The sequence below is a fragment of the Hibiscus syriacus genome, unplaced genomic scaffold, assembly GCF_006381635.1.
Source record: "Hibiscus syriacus cultivar Baekdansim isolate YM2019G1 unplaced genomic scaffold, ASM638163v2 tig00110331_pilon, whole genome shotgun sequence".
In the NCBI taxonomy this organism is placed as follows: Eukaryota; Viridiplantae; Streptophyta; class Magnoliopsida; order Malvales; family Malvaceae; genus Hibiscus; species Hibiscus syriacus.
Genome location: NW_024062687.1, coordinates 1,216,377 through 1,235,773, shown reverse-complemented (window position 1 = coordinate 1,235,773; position 19,397 = coordinate 1,216,377). Strand labels below are relative to the sequence as shown.

At 36.1% G+C, this 19,397-nt stretch overlaps 1 protein-coding gene and 1 pseudogene across 1 annotated transcript in view; both read right to left on the bottom strand.

Annotated features, from left to right (window-relative positions):
• Positions 1–1,050: 1,050 nt before the first annotated feature.
• LOC120119145 (AP2-like ethylene-responsive transcription factor AIL6) overlaps positions 1,051–19,397 on the bottom strand; it is a 41,807-nt gene continuing 23,460 nt past the window's right edge. The window contains 1 exon segment of the mRNA XM_039139026.1: positions 1,051–1,168. The gene's annotated coding sequence lies outside the window, so the exon portion shown is untranslated.
• Positions 1,160–19,232, bottom strand: LOC120119142 (annotated as a pseudogene).

Below are 19,397 nucleotides of genomic sequence, written 5' to 3'. Positions count from 1 at the left end.
AGGTGTTTGTTGTTGTTGAGGATATTTTCAGCTTCCAAACCTGGCTTTATTTCTTCAACAGCCATTCAGAAGCTGCAATGATCAGACCAAAGTATCAGAAACCGGATGCGACGTGGTCATAACCATGTACTTCAATTCTTTTGTTTTTGTTTATTTTTAATCAAAGAGTAGTTGTTTTTCAAACAAGTCAAATGTTAATTAATGTAACACATAGCATGTAAGATTGTTGCAGCACCAAAAAAAAAATCTCACCTCCAGCATATTATATCCAAACAATTCAGGATTAACTTCAAACCTTCCTATATGTACATGTTAAGATCAAACAACTGTTATCTATTTATTTTATTTTAATATTTCCCCTGCTATTTTGTTGCAATTTAACCATTTTTATTAAGCATTTTGATTTAAGCGAGTGGTTGATCCAAAAAAAAAATTAACTGACCCTATTCTCATATGTAATGAGATAAGGAGGAGGTAGAGTAGTAGGTTGCCCCCAACGCGAGGTTGAGAGCAACTTCCATGGAAGACCTCCGTTATGAATTGCCCTCAGTGAGACTCGATTCGACGACAAAAAAATTTACTCAAATCATTAAAATATTATTACAAACAAACCTCTAACCGTTAAATATCGTTACAAACAGATTACTCAATTAAATTTGAATTCCATAATTTTTTTAAATTCTTTCACGGTACAGAATCTTTGATTAGTTTATTTCTTTTAACAAAAGGGTATCACATAAGTGAAAAAAATAAATTATACAAAGGACAAAATGAAACTAACGTAATATTAAGCCTTGATTAACTAGGCTGTGTTTAAACCAGATTAATTAATCATCCTTTTTAGCTTACCTTCTCTAAGTTAAAATAATCAAGTCAATGTTAGAGATGTGAAATAACTGAGAAGGGCAAATGACATTGGCAGCTGATTCTAACATCAGGAAATGCAACTTAAGCTTTTTATATTTCAAGTATTTGACCTTTAATGTCAATTTTAATCGTGTGGTCTTTGAATGGTCATTCGTTCAATTTGATGAAGCATTGAAAAACAATTCGCAAAGATAAATAACTTTACAAAACCCAGTTTTTGAAAGAAAAGCCTCCACCCTAGGTAAGATCAGATTGAGATGGTTAGATTATGGGCTCAGCTGAGAACATGCCGCCTGTTGTTTTACTAATGTCAGCTGAATTGCATACTATTCATTGTTAGGTCATTTCAGTAAGGCTGCTGAGGCCATAAGAAAAACTGATCAGCTTCCGGTTGCGACATTAACGTCATTGGGGTGGCCGTTGTTGAGGAGGAACCAGGAGGAACCGAGATGCCGATGTTGGCAGCAGACTGAAGGTGGTGGTAGAGATTCTGCTGATAAAGTGCCGCTGCGTCGAAAGAGATTCCGCAAGGAATGGTAGATATAGACTGCTGCATGGGGTCAAAACATATGTTGTTGGAGCTGCACTGGGGTTGTTGATCATGGTTTAGTACTGTTTTTTGCTCCGATTCAAGACAGAGCTTTAGCCGCTTAGCTGCCCCAGTGATTGGTAAAGAACTTTTGGCAATGGCTTCGACATCATATCGATTCATCTCAAAGTTGGTCACTGCATTCACACCCCTAAACTTGATGGCCGCAATGTCATAGGCGTCTGCGGCCTCCCCTTCTGTAGCTATCACCATATATAAAGATGATTATTATTGGCTCCCAACAATGAACTTGTCTAAATATAATTTCTACAATACAATAACATATTGATTCATCACTCATTTATGCAGCCTTACCAAAAGTCCCCAGATAAAGGTCCTTGTTTCCAGCAGCACGACCTATCCTTGCTTGCCATCGACCCGGTTGGTGATGCCTGCAAAATTAAGACGATAAACTAATGTAAGTAATCGTCAATCGCAACCAAATTCAAATTCCATACAAAAATGTCCTAACCTTGTGACACCTCTGTAAATTGATGCTCCCCTTGAAAATCCATTGCTCTTCCTACAGTCAAGGCAAATGATAGGTTAAATTACTGCAATTAACAGAGATAAATGAATGGCAACCATGCGGTTTACCTCCTTAAAGATGCAATAAACTCTTGCTTGGTCATATTCTTCATCTCCTGCAACTCTTTCGAATAATTTGAAATCTAAACCAAGCAAAACAATTATGAGTAAATGAATTCATGCAGAATCGAAGACGGCCAACAAATTGACTAGTTTAAGTTACAAATGTTCATATAAATAATACCGGGAAGTTGGTGGTGGCGGTAAGACCCCAGTATTTTAGAGCTGCTAAATCGTAAGCCCGAGCTGCCTTGACTTCTTTATCGTAGCCACCTGGTAAGAGTTACAAGATTTCAGCGTACAAATCTAAACTTAGAATAACAAAATAATAACAAAACAAGAAACTGTAGGAGTTTCCTGACCTAAGTAAACTGTAGAAAACAATTGTCAATGTCGGCCAAGCACATTTTCATGCAAAAAAAGTAAAGCAGAAACTGTTAATCTCTGGGCATAAAATTGGTCAAAATTGTCTGCTTCCAATCATACATATATACAAGGCAAGGGCAAATCCAAAATGTAGAAGGATTCATCCATGTGGTTTTAGTTGGCAAATTAATTGGTTAAAACAAAAACAGTAAAATAACATTAGCTATAAAACGTGATCTAAATATAATTATAGGATAACATATTAAAAGTGCAACTGTGGCTAGATTGTGAGCTTGAGTGTGAACTAAAACATAGCCCGCATGACCAGCATTAGCCTATAAACACTGTCAACAAGTTTAGGCTATAATAGTAGGGGGGCTTTAGACTTCAGTTTTACACGTACTTTTTTATATTTAAATCCTTTGTGTATATACTTTGGTCAAACACAGATCACCTATATCTCAGAAGAATTCGGTGGGCTGTCTGTCTGTCTGTCTAAGTTAATAACAAAACCAAAAGCCAAAAGCAAAGAGCCAAAGGCAACTTGGTGAAAATAAGACAGTATTTTGTTTAAGAGTGAACAGGTGCTGGGTCTGAGTCGGGTCAAACAAGGTGCCAGGTGAGTACAGAAAGAAAGAAAGAAGACAAATGAGTAAAATGGCGGCATATCCGATCAAATCAATCAAAGGTTTAAAGAAAAAAGATTTGAAAAAATTGGGTTTGCCAGTACAATTTGTACACTATATATAAACATCAGTCTTTCAATCTTCAAAAAAGACTGACACCAAATGCAAAGCAAGCAAGCAGGCTTCTTTCAGTGTCGTACTGTATATCTATCCATGTATATCTCTTTTCCCGCTCCAAAGGCATATAATTTATTTTGATAAAATAATCTCAGTGATCAAAAATATCTTATAATATATTTTAATCAATTTTTTTGGATTTGTCAAAATGACCAACTAAATTGTAATACGATCGATAATTCACAACGCGATCTCCGGTATCGCAAATCAGTTTCCAGATTCGCAACGCGATTCTGACTATCGCATTACGATTTTCTAAATTCGCGTTGCGATTTTCCTAATTCGCAATGCGAATACGTAAATCACAACGCGAATTTGGAAAATCGCAATGCGATTACGTATTCGCATTGCGAACGTAAATCGCAATGCGAATACGTAAATCGCAATGCGAATACGTAAATCGCAACGCGAATCTGACTATCGCAACGAGATTCTGACTATCGCAACGAGATTCTGACTATCGCAATACTGACTTTCAAATTCGCAACTCGATTTCTGAATTCGCAACAGGTTTTAGTTTCGCAACACAAATGTTTTGGGTATATAACTACGCAGCAGCAGCAACTCATAACCTAAATCCCTAAATCGCAACTCATTACATCTCCATCTATCACTCTCTCCGGCGACATCCGTTCCTATATCCAACGGCATCCTTCCCCATCCGACAACAGGTTTTAGTTTCGCAACTCGTTTGTTTAGTAAATTAATTTACAATAATGAAATCATCTAATGTTGATCATATTTGGATAGATTTGTGTTTTGGAGGGTCATGGGAGAATGTTCATGGTGTTTTACAATATATGCCTTTACCCATGAATCTTCAACTAAAACTGTCATTAAAAAAGTTAACTTATGAAACTCTAATATTACGTGTTGCAAATAAATTGAATTTAGAGCCCCTAAGTGAATTTAGGCTATCTTATCAGAGAAATGGTAAAGTTTATTTGTTAACCGACAATGAAGATGTTGAACGATTCATTGCTTACATTAGTGTTTCAAGTGATGATGTTACATTGTATGTTGTTAAACCTAGAAGTAGTGAAGTTGGGTCAGTAGCGGGTAGTAATTAACTAAGTTTTTCAACCCCAGTTTATGGTGCTCAAAATTTAATGGTTCCACCACAATTTCATCATCAAGCAAATATTGTTTCACCATATTTCCAATACCAAATACAATCTCAAAACCCACAACTTTTCCCTAATCCAAATCCCAATCAACTTTCAGCACCAAATTCTGGTTTTCGTATTGACCAGTTAGACGATGATAAACCAACAGAAAAAATTATGAGTACTAGTCGGTATTCAAAATTTGATCTTGGTCAATACCCGGACTTTGATCTTGGTTAATACTCGGATTTTGATGATTTTTCAGAAGAAGAAACAGACCATGCGTGTAATGATTTTGATATTGGTCAATACCCGAATTTTGATGATGAAATAGCCGTTGCAGAGGAAGATGTTGTTGATGATAATGAGGAGGAAGTTACGACTGTAAATGAACATGTTGAACATCCATTCTGTAATTTATATAACACTGAAGAAGAAAAAGAAGAAGAAAAAGAAATCCCCAAAGAAAAGTCCCCGAAGAAAATGCCACGAGAGTATAACTGGAATATGCCAGAATTACTTCAGATACCGGAAGAAGAGTTGGTAAAGATAGCAGTTGATTGTTACACAAAAATTATTCGTATCAAGAAAGATGATTGCTTTGATACAAAGGAAGACTTGAAGATAGCTTTGTATACGAAATGTATGGAAGATGGCTATCAACTAAAAGTTAACAAATCAAGCAAAGATCGTTTCGAAACAAGGTGTATGATTGACAAAAACTGTACGTGACGTATGATTGTAAAGAGGATAAAAGATTGTGAAATGTTTCAAGTTAGGACTTTTATTGATAAACATACATGTTCAAGAACCCAAGTTTTTCTTCACCATAGACAGGCAAACAAAAAGGTGTTAGGTAGTTTTCTGGCTGAGTTAATGTTTTTTAATGGCAGGGTATATCGGGGACATGAAATTATGACTGACATGAATGCTCGGTTCAAGATTAGTATCTCATATTCTCAAGCTTGGAGAGTCAAATGTTATGCCTTGGAATTGTTGAGGGGGTCGCCAGAAGCATCGTTTGCCCAACTGCCGGCTTATTGTCACAATTTAAAGCTGAAAAATCCTAGGTCGGTAACTCATATCAAAACAGATAGAGATGGACGCTTTGAGTTGTTGTTTATCGCCATTGGTGCTCCGGTTAGTAAATCAATATAATTTTGTTGACTTATTTTTGTTAGTTACATGCATTTCACATTTAAATGATTATATTTCTTGTGTATATGATTTTGTAGATTCTTTCGTTTATTAATTGCATGCGCCCAGTTATTATAGTTGACGGAGCACATTTAAAAGGTCGATACCTTAGAGTAAACTTATTAGCAGTAGCCATGGATGCTAATAATGGGATACTGTCAATAGCTTACGGGGTTGGTAAATCTGAAACCTCTGATTCATGGACATGGTTTATGGGGCATCTTAGGGATTACATAGGTCCTATTAGCAATCTGACAATCATATCCGATAGGGCAAACTCAATTGACAACGTTGTTAGAAGGTGTTTCCCAGATGCTTTTCATGGACTTTGTGGTGTTTATTTGTATAGAAATCTAAAATCAAGGTATGCTAGTATAAAAAATCACAAATGAACATACTGGAAGGCTGTAAAAGCTTATCGGGAAGTGGATTTTAATAAGCATATAAATTGTTTAAGACGTGTTTTGCCTCAGTGTGCTTAAACACTAGAAGATGTCGTGTTTGAAAGATGGTCAAGAGTACATCAACTTGGAGCAAGATATGGTTTCATGACGTCTAATAGTGCAGAATCAATCAACGCTCTAAGTCGTCATTCCCGTAAATTACCCATTACTATGTTAATGGAGTTTTTTCGAGCCTCTATTCAACAGTGGTACTACAAGAAAAGAAACCATGCATGTATTATTTCTTTAAATTCGTAACTTATCATATATTTTACTAAGTATTATTTATTTAAATTTACAGGAACATTGGAACATCGTGTTACACCATGGACTGAAAAAAAGATAATGAAACGTGTTGTGAAGTCAACGTCATGGAGAGTTGAACCATGTTCAAACACTTTGTTTAAAGTACTGGATAATAACTTAAATGGGCTTATCGATCTAAATGCAAAGACGTGTAGTTGTATGAAATGGCAAACATCTGGTTATCCGTGTGGCCATGTTATAAAAGTTGCTCTTCATCTAAACCAAGATGATTCAAGCGCATACGCTATGGATTGCTACACTACAGAAGTATATCGACAGACTTATGTCGAGATTGTCTACCCTATTCCACATCCTTCTGAGTGGGACATACCAGATGACTTACAAACAGTTTTGCCACCAGCCATGGACAGAAGGCTACTTGGCCGACCAAAAAGTCACGATCGTATACCGTCTAAGGGTGAAGAGAAGAAGAGATTGACATGTAGTCGGTGCAAGGAAAGTGGTCATACAAGGTTGACATGTGGATCACCAGTGCCATCACAATCATATTTTCCTCTATCAAAATATGGATCCTCATCAAAATCTCAATCACAACTGGCTTCACCTTTTGGGACTGTTAACTTAGGTGATTTTTAAATGCAAACGTTGTATTATGTGTGAACTTTTAACATTTTCAGTTAGGCATGTATTAGTAACTTGAGTTTGAACATTTCTATGATATGTTCAGTTGTTATCACTTATTAGACATTCATTTGACTATCGCAACGCGAATATGACTATCGCAACACGGAAATAACCATCGCAACGCGAAATTGACTATCGCAATACGGAAATGACTATCGCAACGAGAGAATCGCAATGCGAAATGAAAATCGCAACGAGTGAATCACAATGTGAAAATGAAAATCGCAACGCGAATTTAGTTTCGCATTGCGATTTTCATTTTCACATTGCGATTCTCTCGTTGCGATTTTCATTTCGCATTGCGATTCTCTCGTTGCGATAGTCATTTCCGCGTTGCGATAGTTTGTTTTGCATTCAACATAATACAGATTGAAATCAACAAATCAACTATTACATTTCAATCAATTAAACAAGCACAAATAATAATTATGTACACATCAATTAAACAAATCAACATTTACAAATCATCTTTTACAAATCAATTAAACAATCAAAAAATAATAATAAGAATTATTTCCTCATCAATTATTGAATCAACTTTTGCACCCATACATCCATTTCATGCAGCTCACTTCAGGATTAACCTGCAGAAACCAAACATTGAATCAACAACACTTTTTACACATCTAAAACCTACAAACAGCAAATTATTGAATTCTAGCTACTTAACCAAACATTTTCAAACCAAAAAGAGTATATATGTTTAACAACACTTGCATTTGACTTACAAATTGTTTATGGACACTTTCATAACGCGGATGCAGGTAGGCAGCATCTCGCATATATCGCTCTAGCCATAAAATGCCGAAACCACAAGCCTACTGCACCTCTATCTCTATTGGTGGGAGGTAGAAACTGTGTACTTCCTGTCTTCAAACACTCCAAGCACATGCATACGAGAGGACCACAATCCCCTCTGGCTTCCTTCGTTTGTTGTGGCGCGGTCTCGTCTCTGATAACTGTAACATTGAACTTCTTTGGCTTCTTGTTTCCAGAATTAGTCCAATAATTAATTGCATCCAAGAATTTAGCCAAATGAGAGCTCCATCCCTTAATAATATCTCTCAAATCAGATAATGATATGTAATTTATCATGTTGTCATATACTATTGTCTTTAGGGATGGGAGCTGAAGCTCGACGAGAAGCCAATGAGTATGTTCTAAAACAGGGATAAACACCTGCATCGAAATGTAATAATTCAAATTGCGCACTTATTTATGAACACCTTTAAAATATTTAAACAAATATATTAACCTTATCGACCTCCCACCATACAGGATAAAGTTTAGCTTGTCCATTAGCCAACACATATGATTCATGTCGTTGATTCTTCAAGTGAACTACGTGAAAAAATGTCGGCATAATTGTATATCGCGTTTTTTTATATTTTTCTTCAATTTCCTTACAATTAGAAGACGTGTCACCCATGCATCAATATGATGTTTTACAAAAAAAGACATATATTAGTGAATTACATAAATTTAAAAAAAAATTAATCAAACTGAAATATAAGAAGAAATATAAGACTTACCCCCCATCAAAATAGCCATTGTATTCAACCTCTAATAATACACCCCACCAAGACCGTTCAATCAACAAATGCATATCATCATTGGGTTTGTATATATCAGCGTAACACCCTTGGCTCCGCTCATGTAGATAAAAATCAACTGCGGTCTTAGCCCAAAGGGTATTATCCATAATTGTTTCCGGTAGTTGTTTCCTCTCCACTTCATCTGCCGGAATAGTACTGGCCGGTAACTTATACGAAAGCCAACAGTCATCCAACATGTCCGGCACGTGAGGGGGCTTCTCAATAATTCGATATATTACGCCGTGTGAATCGGGCTCTAGAATGTTGGGAGGGACCTCTTCAACGATGACAGTGGCCTCTTGAACGGTGGGAGGGGACTCTTGAGGGATGATAGGGGCCTCTTGAACGATAGGGGAGGCCTCTTGAACGATGACAGGTGAGTCGGGCTTTTTCTTAAGGATTCTTCGTACTATTGGGGTGAACGGAGACGGAATGGCACGTGCACGCCGTCTGATGCGTGAACTCCGTCTTGCAAGAAAAACCCGACGTAGAGCATCCACCTTAGCAGGCCGCTAAAATTAAATTAATACATAAATCAGTAAATAAACAGACATGATATTAAACAGTGAAAACAAAGACAAATATATTTCAAACTTGCACGGTATTCACCCAAGTCATTTTTATATCATTGTTCAAAAAATGCATCAGATAACATTCCAGAAGTAAGCACTTATATAAACATTTAAAAGGACGACATATAGGTTTAGTGCAGGTTCAATGACAACATAAAGAGTAGTAGTTTATTCTTGAAACTTAAAATTTCAACACTGTGAAGTTAGTATTTGTCTTTTGGTTGAAGTAATGCAATTCATTCAAGTTTCAATTTGCAGAAGAAGAATAGAATCTGAAACTTAAAATCGCAACGCGAAAATGACTATCGCAACGCGAAAATGACTATCGCAATGCGAAAATGACTATCGTAATGCGAATTTGACTATCGCAATGCAAATTCAATTATCGCAACGAGAGAATCGCAATGCGATTTTCATTTTGCATTGCGATTCTTTCGTTGCAATAGTCAAATTCGTATTGCGATAGTCATTTTCGCATTGCGATAGTCATTTTCGCATTGCGATAGTCATTTTCGCGTTGCGATTTTGTTGTTCGATTTTCATTTCGCATTGCGATTCTCTCGTTGCGATAGTCATTTTCGCGTTGCGATAGTCATTTTCGCGTTGCGATAGTAAACTATTCTTCTTCTGCAAATTGAAACTTGAATGGATTGCATTACTTCAACCAAAAGACAACCAAAAACAAATACTAACTTCACAGGGTTAAAGAATAAACAGTTAAACAGTATTGGCAGCAACCGAATGAATTTACTAAGCAATCTAAGTGAAATTACGAGTAAATTTATCATCAAGTTAAATATGAAAAATATTAAACTTACCTCGTTGCGTAGAGTATGAACCTCGTTTTGCAACGATACTACAATCTCACGTACAGCTGCTACCTCACCACGTAAAGTAGACACCTCAACACGCCATGCACCATTGTCATCGCGTAAAGTACCGACCTCCTCACGCAAGGCATTGACCTCATTACGTAACACCCCTAACTCATCCCGTGGAGGTGGAGAATAGGGAGATAAACGTCGTGGCATCTTTGCCGGTCGCCTATCATGAGGTGATGGTGGAGAAGAGGCTCGATGATGTGACAGAATAGGTGATGACTCTCGTTGTGGAGGTGTATATTCGGGTCGATCAGGTGATGGCTCTGGGTGAGGTGATGGCTCTCGAAGTGGTGGCTGCTCATCAGCCGTGCCATAAAAAAAAGCTTACTAGCTTGCCACCAATCAGTGGCAAGCTCAGCTTCCGTGGGTGTCAGCCTCTGTAATGGAGTGTTGGCCTCCTAACAATATAAAAGCTCAAATAAAGTTAAACGTGTACTAGTAATAACTTGTTTATAAACATATGGTAGTATTTGTGTTAACTTACATTATTTATTGTAGTATATGGTAGTAAATCTTCCCATTGCTGCAAGGACCGTTTACTCTTCCAGGAAATAGCCCTAGGAATATTATTAGAAGTTTTTAATGCATATGTCTGCATGGCGGGAAATGCCTTAAATATCCAAATCTACAAACAATATAATAACAAACATTAGTAATTGTTAAAGAATTAATTATAATTTTGGAAACATTATATAAAAATTATTACCTTAAAGGCCCAAATAAAGCCTGACAAAGTGTATTTGGAACCATCGCCACACAAACTTTTCCGATCATCAAAGGCAGATGACAACTTATTCCATTTAGCTCTCCATAGATACGAATCCCATGGAAACAGGTTCCATGCATTTAGGTCCTCTACCAATTTAATTAGATCATTAGGAATAGGTTGTCGGGTCTCTCTGCCTAAAAAGTCGGCTTGCAAAAGTATTAGAAGGCATACTCGGACAACATCGACGTCATCCATCCGAGTAAAACCATCTTTCTTATTCAATAATCTTGTCAAGTCTTCCAAGTGTAAATTCGACAGCTCAGGAAAAACCCGGGAAAACCATGATAGGCGGGTAATATGTCTAGTGTACCGATCTACATCATCGTGTCCGAAGCGTAGACCGGTGATTAAGCAAAACTCCTCCCGCCCAAAACACGTATACGCCGGTGGAAAATCAAACCATATCTCTTCATCACGACGTTATATAGTCTCTGGTAGATCGCTAGTCATGGTTTAAAGAAACATATGGGTCAACATAGCATCTCCACCTGGATGTTGTACTTTCAACCATGGCCCGAAGCAAGTATCCTTAAATATTTTTCTTTGTGCAGGTGAAAGCTTCGACGCAATTGTTTTGGCCAGGCTTACTTTATTTCTTAAGGTCAATAGAGCCGAATAAAAGTTCTGCAAAAACAATAAACATACCAAGTTAGATATACCAAAAACTACACTGTGAAGATATAACAAGAACAATAAACATAAAGAGTAGTAGTTTATTCTTCAAACTTAAATTTGCAACACTGTGAATTTAGTATTTGTCTTTGTTTTTTGGTTGAAGTAATGCAATTCATTCAAGTTTCAATTTGCAGAAGAATAATAGTTTCTGAAACTTAAAATTGCAACACGAAAATGAAAATCACAACACGAAAATGACTATCGCAACGCGAATTTGACTATCGCAACGCGAAATGAAAATCGCAACGACAGAATCGCATTGCGATAGTCATTCTCGGTTTCAAATACTAAAATTGAAAGAAACTTGAATGGATTGCATTACTTCAACCAAAAGACAAAACAAAGACAAATACTAACTTCACAGGGTTAAAGACTAAACAGTTTAGCAGTATTGGCAGCAATCGAATGAATATAATAAGCAATCTAAGTGAAATGGTTAATCTATTATTGAAAACACCAGTAAAATTATCATCAAATTCAATATGAAAAACCTAATAATAATGCAAAAATTTTAAAATAAAAATAATTAAAAAAACTAACCCTCGGTGGTTGATTTGGTTGATTTTCCATTTCTGACCGTGAATGATTTCGCCGGAGATGGAGACTGATATCGTCGGAGATGGAGACTGATTTCGTCGGAGATGGGGACGGATGTCGCCTTAGAGAGTGAGAGATGGAGATGAGACTGAGTTGTTATTTAGGGTTTCAGGTTATGAGTTGCGATTACGGGATATACTGTGGACGGTTCAGTGTTCCGATATATTAATATATTCGTGTTTGAAATTTGAAAAAAATACGCGTTGGATACGAATGGCGCTATGTAAATCGCATTGTGATAGTCAAATTCGCGTTGCGATTTACGTATTCGCGTTGCGATTTATGTATTCGCATTGCGATTTACGTATTCGCATTGCGATTTACGTATTCGCATTGCGATTTACGTATTCGCATTGCGATTTACGTAATCGCAACGCGAATTAGGAAAATCGCAACGCGAATTTGGAAAATTACAATGCAATAGTCAGAATCGCGTTGCGAATTTGGAAACTGATTTGCGATACCGGAGATCGCGTTGCGCATTATCGATCGCATTGCGATTTAGTTGGTCATTTTGAAAAATCCAAAAAAAGTTGGTTAAAATCGTATATTATAAGACATTTTTGGTCACTGAGGTTATTTTCTCATTTATTTTTCATTTTTGTATCTACACTTGTCCTTGTTCAGAATAATATGAGAAAGGGAAAATTACCTTGACGCCCTTTTCTGGTCTGACCCTCTCTCCTACAGCTGTTGTCCCATAGATGTACTTCATATCTGCCCGTTCATCGGGGTGATGCGATGCCTAAAAAAGTTAAAAAACGGTGTGACCTGTTAAATAAGTGATCGGTTAAAATTTAGATCAGTTCTATTATATCATTTAATCGGAAATATTATCAAGTACAATAATATATTAGGTAGCGCTTATATAATGTAATAGGTAGCGCTTATATTGAGCTATTTTCTAACTAAACAGGTATATTTAAACCGATAACATTGCAAATTTATCTATTATATTATAATTATCCGTTTTGATGTTTTTGAGATTAATATAATTTTAAATGTATCGATACTTTATGCGTACACCTCGTTGTGCTTTCATTTTGGGAAAAACATATCTACACATATTTAAAGAGTGGCGATACATAATGTAAATCTATTTGCTAATTAACCAATATATTTTTACCGGTTACATTGTAAATTTACCTGTTACATAATAATTATCGATTTCGATTTTTTTTGAATTGATACTTTTTATAAATGCATCGACACTTATGCGTGCACCAGTTTGAGTTCTTCAATCATAAGTTTATTCTTTAAGAAACTAAAACTGGCTTAACTTTATCCTATGGAGATAATAAGAGTATATCATAAGTTTGCGTTAAGAGATGTTTGTTTCTGGGTTTTTGTTCTTTGAGAAACTGATAACATGGTGTGTTTCCCAATATTATTCTTTTGTCACTGCAAAATTTTTGTTATTTTCTTACTGTGTTTTGCTTAAAATATCCAACTTTTTGTATTAAAAAATGAAAATTCTGAAATAAAAATGATCACACAAACACACTTTTTTACTACCGGTTTTGTCATTTCGAGATCAATTTTGTCATATTTTTACCTGTTATATTGTTATGGATCGATACATTTTTATAAAGTATCGACACTTTATTGGCGCTATAACTTCTTTTCTTTTAAATTCCAAAAGTGTCGATACTTATAATAAAGTATCGACACTATCAACATATCTGGTAGCTCTTTACCAGTTTTGTCATATTTTTACCTGTTATATTGTTATGGATCGATACATTTTTATAAAGTATCGACATTTTATTAGTGCTATAACTTCTTCTCTTTTAAATTTCAAAAGTGTCGATACTTATAATAAAGTGTCGACACTATCAACATATCCGGTAGCGCTTTACCTGTTTTGTCATTTATAGACCGATTTTGTCATTTTTACGTGTTTTATTGTTATGGATCGATACATTTTTATAAAGTATCGATACTATCAACATATCCGGTAGCGCTTTACCTGTTTTGTCATTTATAGACCGGTTTTGTCATTTTTTTACCTGTTATATTGTTATGGATCGATACATTTTTATAAAGTATCGACACTTTCAATATATCCGGTAGCGTTTTACCTGTTTTTTCATTTATAGACCGGTTTTGTCATTTTTTTACCTGTTATATTGTTATGGATCGATACATTTTTATAAAGTATCGTCACTTTCAATATATCTAGTAGCGCTTTACCTGTTTTGTCATTTATAGACTGGTTTTGTCATTTTTTTACTTGTTATATTGTTATGGATAGATACATTTTTATAAAGTATCGACACTTTCAATATATCCGGTAGCTCTTTACCTGTTTTGTCATTTATAGACCGGTTTTGTCATTTTTTTACTTGTTATATTGTTATGGATTAATATATTTTTATAAAGTATCGACACAAACCGACAAGCTAAGTTTGCCGGTTGCCAAATTTTTTAATATTTCTTTATGATTTCCACCTATTACATTATTATTACTCGATATTTCCGGTAGCGCTAAATCAAATTTGTCAAATATCTTTTAATGTATCCGATAACGCCTTATATTAGTCCGCCTTTCCGGAGACAAATATATATTATAAAAAAACAAACATGTGGAGTTACTAAACAAATTAGCTTGGATTAAGGACACCAAAAACAAATCATATAGAGCTAAAAACAAGAGGGATTAAAGGGATGTTGGACCTGGTGACACCTTTGTAGATTGAAGTCTGCTGACCAAAAGTATCAACAATCTTCTTCGAGTTATATGAGGGTGTATTTCTCGAAAAATCACCGGTGATCGGTATATTTACCCATATAACACCGGTCAGATTATATTTTCCGATCTAACACCCGTAGCAGTAAAGCGCGTCCCCTGCACCGCGCTATACACTGACATGGATTACACGTGTGTATAGCGTGTCCCCTTATCCGCGCTATACGCCACTTAGGGGTATAGCGCGGATCAGGGGTCGCGTTATACCTGGTTATCTAACACATGGGGTATAGCGCGGTACAGGGGGGCGCTATACCCTTAATTACCCACCCGTTCACACCCCAATCCTCTTTATAAATACCCCCATTCTCAATCACTTTCATCACACCAAATTCTCTCTATTTCTCTCAAATACTCTTTCTGTTTAAGGTATATTTTATAATATTTTTAATATTATATATTTAATTTATTTAAGTATTTTACTTTATTTAATATTTTACTAATATAATTCTTTTGCAGATATATAATGGAAGGTAATCTACTTCGCTTGGATGGAAATCATATATCTCGACACTTTGATGATACGGTAACATTTTAACGTTTTAATTTAATTTAAATTATTAGTAATAATTAGTTGATTTATTTAATGCATGATTATTAGATTAAGAATTAATTTTTATAATTATTTATTTTTAGGAGAAGGACTGTGTATTAGATCCTTTTATTATGAATCTTAAGTTAGTGATACCTAGTCGTGTGTTGTTGTATTTAGTAGAGGTTGGATTTGGTTACATAGATAGATATCAGGGTCATTGTAAGATAGAACCAGACCTTATTTCTGCCTTAGTAGAGCGGTGGAGGCCGGAGACCCACATATTCCATCTTCCGTGCGGAGAGTGCACGATCACGCTTGAGGATATTACTATGCACCTAGGGCTTCCGGTGGATGGAGATGTGATATCAGGGATAGCTTCCGGTTCTTGGACTACTTTGTGTCGGGATAATCTAGGACGTGTCCCCGAAAGTTTTATCGGAGATATGATACCATTAAATTGGTTAGATGCCAATTTTCGGGAGTTGAGCGCAGATGCCCCTAAGGATGAAGTTAAGATGTATGCACGGGCATGCATATTGCAGTTGATAGGAGGGTTGCTGATGCTGGAGAAATCGCGCAACCTAGTTCACTGCATGTGGTTGCGACATCTTAGCGATTTTCGTCTCGCCGGATCATTCAGTTGGGGCTCGGCAGTTTTAGCTTTGTTGTATAGAGAGATGTGTAGAGCCACTGACTACAGGCGTAATGCTATCGGCAGATATCTCCTACTACTGCAGTCTTGGGCATGGTATCGATTGCCCTTTTTATGTCCCGTTGTGAAGAACCCATTCGTATTTTCACTACTTCTGAGGTAATTATAAAACTGATTTTGTATATTAATAATTTTATACAACATATAATAAAATTTTTCCTTGAATAGGTGGTCTACTGATAGGAAAAATCATCAGGAGCTACCTGATGATTTAGAAAAAAATTAGGGTGTTAATCGATCAGAAGGCTGGCACACAGGTATAAATTTTAATGTTTAAAAATCGATTTTAGATTATAGTTATATAATTAGATTATTATTTTGATAAAAATTATATATTATTTGTTTTAGTTTGAATGGGTGTCATATTCTACTGATGATGTGAGGGTGGTGATCCCACCTGAATTGAGGGGTCCATCAGATGTTTGGATGGCGATTGTCCCTCTAATCTGTTATGCGACCGTCGAGTGGCACTCCACTGATCACGTGCTCCAGCAGTTTGGTTGTTTTCAACCAATTCCGGAAGCACCTCGCAATATGGACGAGTTGCATAGCTTAGATAGACGCGACAAGATAGATACAGATTGGCTGGTGAGGCATCATGAGTGGGTCGTGTTGTGGGAGGATCGACATCGGCGCCTTCCACGTAGAGAGCCCATTTTTACTGACTTCTTGATGTATGCTGAGGATTATTATGAGTGGTTCAATAGTAACGAGAAACCGTTTCTACTTCCCGATGATGCCCGAGGGCAGACCTTTCCACGACGTCGATAGAGACATTCACCGACACAGCACCATCGTCCCCCGACTCGTGGACGGAGAGTAGATGCTTCCGGTTCATCCTCAGCTGCACCAGCAGGACCTTCACAGCAGCCACCGCAGCTATTTATGATATCACAACCATATATGATGCCGCCATCGCCTTTCCATTACCAGATGCCGCCGCCGCCGCCTTCACCTGATTTTCTGATGCCGCCGCCGCCACCGCCACAGATGACTCCTCCTGGAGGCTATTATGGGTCTATGTTTGCAGGTCCGACTTGGGGTTCATATGCTAGATATTTGGCGAGTTCAGCATCATCACCCATGGTCGCAGCACAAACACCTCCTGTACAGTTTTCACACTCAGCGATGTCTGGGTTTTCCCAGTTTTCGCAGGTCGGTGGGATAGTCAGTCATACACCTCCAGGGTCCTTATTCTATGGAGGTGCTTCATCGTCATCAGCTCCTCATTAACCTAATGTACCTGCTCAGGACGACGACGATGACGACGACGATGACAGCGAGGAGTCAGAACCAGTGATACGAAGAAATCCTCCTCGAGACCGACAGCCACCGCCCTGCGGAACACATTCGCGACGCAGGTATCGATAGATTTTTTTATTATATTTGTATTTACTTTATTTTGTTTAATTGTAATTTTTTATTATTTCTCATTTAATACTTACTTTATTTTGTTAAATTTGTTGGATTTTTTTAATATATTTCAATTAATTTTGTTTATTACCATTTAATATCAGTTATTGTAATTTGGTTATCATTTACCATTTAATTCTTATTGTAAGTTTGTATTTAAATACCAAATTGTTATTAGTTTGATAAAATTTAATGATTGTGTCCATTTTTTTAATCTTCATCAGCGATTATCGAATAACATTAACTTGAAGTAAATGCAAATTAAAATACAATAATTATTATTTGATAAACAAATACATCATTTCCTCATCAATTGCAACTTGATGACAACAGAAGTGAACATGTTTTTCTAGTGTGTCATGTGTTTCTACAATGCCCACATCTTCTGTCTTGTCTAGATCTTTCTCGAATATCCATATCGCAATGAATTCGATTGGATTTTGGATGACCACGCTCCCTCAATAAACTCATATTTGGTACAATCGGAAGCCAATCTTGAACCTCATCAGGGTCTTTGTCATTACCTATGGGGAGAAACTCAAATTCTTATACCTTAAAAACTTCATATAATAGGTATACAAGATCCACAAAATGGTTATAGTCTTGACGTGTATGCAAGCAAGTTGCTATCACATGAGAGCATGGATACTTCAGAGCTTGAAAAAACCCGCAATCACACGTTCTATCCCTTAGATTTACTCTTAACAACACAGCTTCAATCCCTTGAAGAGGTCGCGACAACTTTGTGACACGAAACATTTTATGAGTATACCCTTAAAAATAGTAAACTTATGAGTGAAAAAATGTTGTTGTCACAAGTATGACACAACTATTCACTTCAATAGTGACAAAAATAAGTTTAATCATAAATCACCAACTAAGACTATTGAAAAAATAATTGTAGTCACAAATCACCAACTAAGACTAGTGATACAATATTTTTATCACAATTATGAATAATAATAATGACTACTTAATATATTATTACTATACAATTTTTCCCACGAAAAATAAGTTGGTGCCAATTCGAACATTCTATTAGTGACTAATTGCTAATGATAATTTGTTTTAGTCGCAATAAAACACTATTAATGACGAATTACTTGTGATGAACTTAAAAGTCATCACAATTATTATCTAAATAATGATCAAATAAAAACAAGTTACAATTATTCATTTTAAAAGTGACAAAAGTAATTTTCATCATAAATAACATATTTTTTGTGACGAAATATTTTATATCATAATTAAATGGTCATTAAAAATCTTAATTCTCATACTGTTTCTTTTAATAAGATACAACCAATTGTGCCTACTACAAACATCAACAACATACACGTAATATAAATAATTATCTGAATTAATAGGCGCATTCCCCAAAGATCTGAAACAACAAGATCAAATGGATTTTTATATTCAGAAATTGTCTTAGAAAACAGAAATTTATGAGCTTTCCCTTGTAAACAAACTGAGCATACATGTAGTTTATTTTCACATGTAACAACATTACAATTACTAAGAACAGTCTTAAGAACAATATTACAAGGGTGTCCAAGGCAGACGTCTATGCTACAACTTAAACTCATTTGAAGACTTGAAAACATTGAAAACTTTAGCAAAACCATGAGAAGAAAACATGCACTTATTTGTAGATGGAGGTAGAAGTTGATACCACCCTTCATGAGTAAGCTTCCCTTCGAGAAGAACATTCCGAGCCAGGGAGTCCTTAACACAACAACTATCAGCATTAAATTCAAAAACAACATCATTATCCTTTGCTAGTTGACAAACAGATGTTCTCTTTGAGATTTGTGTTTTTTCCATATGGACTTCATGGGTTTACAATCGATTCCATTGTTTTTTTGCCATGAAATACATAACAATGAAAAGGGAAAGTTTTTGTTTTGCAGTAGCAGTGGGATAACGCTAAACGCATCCCGTTATCAGCATTCTACATCGTTACTCGTTAAACCGCGGGCTCAATAAACC